The sequence below is a fragment of the Mus pahari genome, chromosome 20 (genome assembly GCF_900095145.1).
Source record: "Mus pahari chromosome 20, PAHARI_EIJ_v1.1, whole genome shotgun sequence".
Taxonomy (NCBI): domain Eukaryota; kingdom Metazoa; phylum Chordata; class Mammalia; order Rodentia; family Muridae; genus Mus; species Mus pahari.
Window position 1 is genome coordinate 7,298,235 of NC_034609.1, and position 7,000 is coordinate 7,305,234.

The window sequence follows — 7,000 nt, forward strand, 5'->3', positions numbered from 1 at the left end:
GGAATGCAAACCTGGAAGGGCTAGCAGGAAACAACTGGGATAACAAAAAATGTTCACAACTGGGATCAAAGACAGCCTCACCTAAAGACAATTCAAAGTCAGCAGCATTCGTATACAAAATGCCACCAATCCAGGAGACTGAGTTTCCTTGAACTTTTTGCCTCGGGACAGCGCCCAGGTTTTTGGGGCCTGTTGGTGCTTGTCACTACTGGAAAGACTGTAGCAACAAACATGTTCTAAAACTATATAGTTGAAATGGAAAACAGTGTTCTTCTCAAGTACAAAGCAACCTGATCCTGAATGAAATATAAGGTTGGTTGATTGACTGATTGATGGAATGGATTGAGGATTGGCCCTAAGGCCTTGTGCATACCAGGCAAGTACTCTAGCACTGAGAACTATAGCCAGCCTTTTGCATTTCTCTTTTGGGACAGAATGAGCTCTGTAGCTAAAGCACACTTTGCACTTGTGATCATTCTCCCTCTGCTTCCCAAGTGGCTTGGATAAAAACCTGTACTAGCAGGTCTGGAGAAAGCCTTGCATGAGGAGCTGATGGAGGAAGGACGATCTACTCCCACTCCCTGAAAGGAAACAAAACAAGAACAGCAAGACTGGACTGCAAGCCCTGTGCTCCACACAGAGCTGCTAGGTAAAAGAGTCAGAATGAAAGCCACCATCTGTGGGGAAATCACTCCTCTCGCAAGCACGACTGGAAGGTGCTCCAGAGGGTTAGGCACCCACATGTAACCGACCTGAAGGCAGCTCCTGCAGTTGTGTATTCCTGGGGCTCTATGACTCCAGCGGAAAAAGAATACAAATACATAGGAGAGGAAAGAATTATTTACTTAGGCCCAAGATCATCTACAGACTGAACTCAGCCAAATGGGAGGTCACAATAAAAAAAAAAATCACGAAGACCACAGAGAAATCTAATACAGAAGAAATCTACAGAACTTACAACATAAGTGATCGCATCAACAACTTGAAGAGAGTATACTTCATCCTATTCCTGCTGGAAAATATTTTACTCATAATGTGTTCATGATCCTAGACACCCCATGCAACCTTTAAAATCACATCACTATCTCTGCTAATTATTCTGTAATTACTTTGGGCTTTTCTACATAGATGATTGATCATCTGTGATGAATGACCATTTTCTTCATACCCACCAATATCTGTGTAATTTACTTCCTTTCCTTATTGCTCTGGATTGGATTTTCCCTTAGTGATCAGGAAGAGTCAGGCTAGCAGATGTCCTTGTCTTCTCTCTGGTCACTCTGAGGGGAATGCTTTTATTAAATGTCCATTAAAATGATGAAAAAGAGACAGATAGAGGTTGACTCTGTCACTTTCTACTACCAAGAGATTGGATTTTTTAAGCCAATCAATAACAAAACCATAAACTTTTAATAAATATTTTAAAAGATAAGTAAAAGAATTAAAGGCATACGCAGCCACACCTGGGTAGGGGGAAGAGGGTAGAGGGAGGCAGGTCTCTGATGCTCTACAGAGAGTTCCAGGACACAGAGAAACCCTGTCTCAAAAAGAAAAATGTTTGTGACTTAACAGGAAAAAAAAATGGGCAAAGGATATAAGAGGCAATTCCCAGATTAAAGAAAATACTTTGTGAAGAACCACAAGGAGTTAAATTTAACCTCATTCATAACCAAGCAGCTTTACAACTAGTGAAACCTGTAGAGAAACTTCTGCACATATATTACGGGAAATGAATGCAAGCATATACATAATGTTGTAATAGAAAAATATTTCAGACCAGTTCTAACAGTCAACTGGGCAATCATTAACAAACTGGTACTGCTCACCTACTATAATGGCATGTGGTAATGAAAATTAATGGAGTATGGCAACATTCAAACTGTGGACGCATAAATAAAATATATGCAAATACCATGCATACTATTTTTCATCAAGAAAATATTAAATATTTAATGATAAATATAAACAGTTGCTCATGTATTTCTCAATACTTACTCATTGCATGATACTAGAAAAATAATTTAATGTGGGCCCACAACCATTTATTTTTGCCCATATGCCAAGGATACAAAGTTTTAACTATGATATTTTTTAGGGTCATCATTGTTGGAAGCAACTATGAAAACTGAGGTAGTATGCTTGCCTCACTGTATTTCACTTGCTGGAAAAAATAAAAATACAAATATATTGTCTCAGCTAGAGTTTTACTGCTGACCAAGGCAATTCTTAGAGGTCAATATTTAGCTGGGTCTGGCTTACAGGTTCAGAGGTTCAGTCCATTATCATCAAGGTGAGAGCATGGCAGCATCCAGGCAGTCATGGCGTAGGTAGAGCTAAGAGTTCTACATCTTCATATGAAGGCTGGAGAAGATTGGTCTTCACGAAGCTAGGACGAGGGTATTAAAGCTCACACCCACAGTGACTCACCTAATTCAACAAGGCCACACTTGTTCCAACGAGGTCACACCCCCTATTAGTGACACTCCTTGGGCCAAGCATAACCAAATCATCACATGTATTATTAATGGTTCTTTGGCCATGATACAAGTCTACCACTGCAGAGTAAATACCTTGTCCCTCAACACCATTTCTGTAGACTTGAGAATCAAGGGAGTCCGATAAAACTGTGAGAAACGCCCACCTCAGTGTGCCACAAGTATAAAACTTCTCTGTCATTGACCTCTAAGTCTGTGTCTTCTTTGAGCTTTCATGGAAATAGTAACAGGCCTCTGTGGCATTGTGTCAGGAGGATCAAACCCCAAACTCTTTGTAGATTTGGCCAGTCCTGAGGGAGAATAGAGACTTCAAACAACCTTGACCCAGTTTAGTAATTAAGTAGCTCTATTGACGTGGACTATCTGAACTCTTCATGGAGTGAGTGGCCATTCTTTTCATATAAAATGAGAGAATCAGACAGATAACCTCTAACATTCATTGACTATTTATTGCTAGAGAGCACTGTGCTGAGACTACACAAGGAGAGGAATATTGAGATACACTAGATACAGTGAAGATACAGACATCAAGCTTGTGATGTCATTTTGGAAGTATGAATCTTGAGTGATCAAGTGGTGGCTTTTCTTCATGCTTTCTTTATGCTTACATAACTGTTGGCAGATGCATACGGATAAAGTGGAAATAAGGCGCCTGGGGTCACTTCTTGTCCTTTGTGCTTCTCTTCCGTGTTCGTGGGCTTTGGGTTAGATCCCACCAGGCAGAGGCCATTGTGAGTGATCTGGAACATAGAATAGAGGTGAGCCATTCTTATTCTTCCAGCAAGCAAACAGACCTAACAGATACCAGAAATGAAATTTGGCTAGCTTCTCAAAACATGCTTCTGAGAACCACTAATACCCATGTGACAGGAGACGTCACCAGCAGCTTCTGGGTCCCATGACTCCTTCAACTTCTTCTTCTTCTTTTTTTTTTCCCAAGGTGTTCCACGTGGGAGAGGTTTATTATGAGGGAATGGGGGGGGGGGTAGAAGGGTAGAGAAGAGGAGAGAGAGAGTAAGAGAGGAAAGAGAAGAGGGCGAAGAGAAGAGGGCAAAGAGAGCAAGGAGAAGATGGCTTCCTATTTTATACACAAAATGACGTCACACCAGTGAGGGTGGGAACTGAGCCAAGTGGATTATGGGATAGAAGGTCATTGTCCTGGCAACACAGGTCAAGGGTCACATGGTTAGGCGGAGCTTGGAGTATCCTGGTGCTAACATTCCTCCCTTCTTGTTATTATAAAAGAAGGGGAGAAAAGGAGAGGGAAACCAATGGTGAAGAGGGAATAGGGGCGTTGTGTCTCTTAAGCTACTTCCTGCTGTTTAGGGGCATTGTCAATTTTCACGGTATATCTGGTCTTCACCATCGGAGTTTGTATGGCAATCGTCTGAGTCAGGTTCTTCTATGGACAGTGATTTTTGGGGAGCAGCGGCTGGTAACCCTGTAACAGGAGCTGGTTGACAGTTTGGTTAGAAATTTTTGTACTTNTCTCTGAAGGAAGGTAGAGATAAGATTAATAAAACAAGGAGTGAATAATAATGCCAGGACGATGACCAAGAAAGGTGTTATGAGTGGAAGGATCCACTTCCATTTGAGGTTTTCAAAGGTACCAGAACCAGATGTCTCACGGTTGCTGAAGTCTCTATGTTTGCCTGTAGCTCCTGGATTTTATTTTTTACTATCCCAGATTGGTTGACGTAGAAGCATCATTCTTCTTGTAGGAATAGGCAAAGGCCACCTTCTTTAGCTATCAGGAGGTCTGGTCCTCGCCGGTTTTGAAGCACCATGGCTGCCAAAGAATCAATCTGCTTTTGGATAGTAAGCATGGTTTACACCAAAGAGAGGAACAGAGGAACAGTACGGGGTCATAGCAGCACTGGAGTTAGGGCAGCTANCGAAGGGTGAGGTAAGGTTACTTGGTAGCATCAGTGGAGAAGACGTAACTGACACTTGCGAACTAGTTCCGGGAGGTACGCATAGCCAGCAATCTTTAAAGTGCCCAGGTCTGGTAATATTAAGGAGCTGGCAGGCTGACGTTAAGGTCTGAAGCAACCGGCGGAATGACAAGTTAGTATTATTCATTAGGGGTGAAGTCAGGAAAGTAAGAACCTTGGAGGAATGCTTGATTATCTCTCCTACCTTTTCTATGTCTAGAGGTGGAGCAATTGAGACATACTTTCTCTGAATTTGGATGGTACTTACTGGGGAACTAGACTGAGTTTTGTGGTAGATCTTACCAGTAACTCCTATTTCCCACCTGGGGTCCCATGGGTCAAGTATGTAGAAGAAGATTATCTTGCAGAATTGATAGAAGAAGGGATTAATCCGTGTCCCTAGCATGTGTATCTCACAAGACCAGTATTGGCAGCCCCATACTCATCTGGCCATTTTCTGCAATAATCTTTTGTCTGGTCAAAGAGAAAACACGTATTAAGATCATAATATGCAGATGGAGCCACAGATATAGGAATGATGGCAATCTGGATGGCACCCAGCTATGGAGCAGTTTCCTGATCCTATTTGGAAAGTCTGCTTGTTGTCAGCAGGCATTTCTCGAACTTCAAATCTCCAGACGTAGGGACTACCCTTGCTGGAAATGAACAGCAGGGAAAAGATGAAAAAGCCACAACTAATCCGGTGTCTCATCCAGAGAGGTCAGGTTTGGATGTCGGAGTGAAGCCTCATTCTCTAGGATGGGGGACAAGACGGGTGGTCTTGATGTTCTCCAGAGCTTAACAGAGCACGGTCCTGTTCCTGGCTAGAGTACCACCTGCAGAATTATAATTCCATTGAGGATCCAGGACAGGCACTGTCTCTACTCCGACTGGATGTGCTCTGTTTGGTGAATCTTGTCTGCATGCGCTCTCGCCTGATCCCAAACTTGCTTGCATTCCGCGGCTGCGTCCACTGACTGCCCCTTGGGCACACCAGGCGCTGGTGTGACTGCTGGTTTTTCCGCATAATCAATCATTAATCGATAATTCCTGGTTTCGGCACCAATTTTATATTTTGGGCAGGTAAACCAGACAGCATACCAGGCCAAGGTGTTCCACGAGGGAGAGGTTTATTATGCGAGAATGGGGGGGGGGAGCGGGTAGAAGGGTAGAGAAGAGGAGAGAGAGAGTAAGAGAGGGGAGAGAAGAAGGCGAAGAGAAGAGGGCAAAGAGACAACTCCTTCAACTTCTGACTTTCATGAGATGGTTTTTGTAATCTTTGTTACCTGAATGTTCTATTTTTATTGTGTGTTTAAAGCGCCTAGTATCTTTCACTCAGTTCTTGCTTAAAACTGCCGTGATGGTTTCTCCTAGCCTAACTAAACTGTTCAGTTAAAAGAAGCAAAAGTCAGAAAAGCCTAAAGCAGTTTTAATTTTCCTTAGAATGTCAAACTTTAATTGTTAAAAAAAAAACAAAACAGCACATTGTGACTCTCAGAATCTATATCCATTTACATTGGTGCTACCACAAAAATTACTATAAAGTTAGTACATAAGCCGGGCATTGGTGGTGCATGCTTTCAATCCCAGCACTTGGGAGGCAGAGGCAGGTGGAATTCTGAGTTTGAGGCCAACCTGGTCTACAGAGTGAGTTCCAGAAAAGCCAGGGCTACACAGAGAAACACTGTCTCAAAAAAAATAAATAAATAAAAAGTTACTATATAAAACAACACCTTTTAAAGAAAACCCAGGACCAGGAAGATGGTTCAATCAGTAAAGTGCTTCCAGTATAATTATTATAATTATGAGGACAGAAGTTCAATCCAACAGAACTCACATAAAGAAAACCAGGCATAGCAGTACATTCATAATCCATTGCTAAAGAGGCAGACAGAGAAATCCCTAGGGCTTGCTGACCAGCCAGTCTAGTTGGATCTGCCCACTCCATGTTCAGTGAGATACCCTGAGATACCCCCACACAGACATGAACATGAGTATGTGCATGTACACTCAGGAATAGATACACACACACACACACACACACACACACACACACAAAATGGTTTCTGTGGGCAAGCTTTCTGGATGGGCTTACTCTTTCTGCTTTAGATTTTATAATACAAAACAAGAGGTTTCAGCAGGATGAGATACCTCACTGCAACTGTGAGGAAGAATCCTTCAAGAACATTCAAGTTACTCATGGGGTTCTGTTCCTCCGTATTTGCAGCACACACCCCTCATTCTACACCATCTCAGCATCTGAGCATTTGCTGCCCAAAGCTGTCCACATTCCATCTTCTGTTTCTACTTTCCACTTGGCCCCTGCAGCAACAGACCAGTGGAGTCAAGTGTCAGCCATTTCCCACCTCTGGTTCTCCTTCTGCTTCTGACTCTAGCCAGAGAGAGGGCTTTGTACTTAATCAACTGAACAATCAGACTAACCCCACCCAGAAAACCCGGGTCACCTCCTCATTACAATTCATTTTTAATTATATCCGCAAAGTCACTTTTACTATATAAAGTGTTCATATGTTCTCAAAATCAGAGAAATCACAGAGCAGCACATGAGTG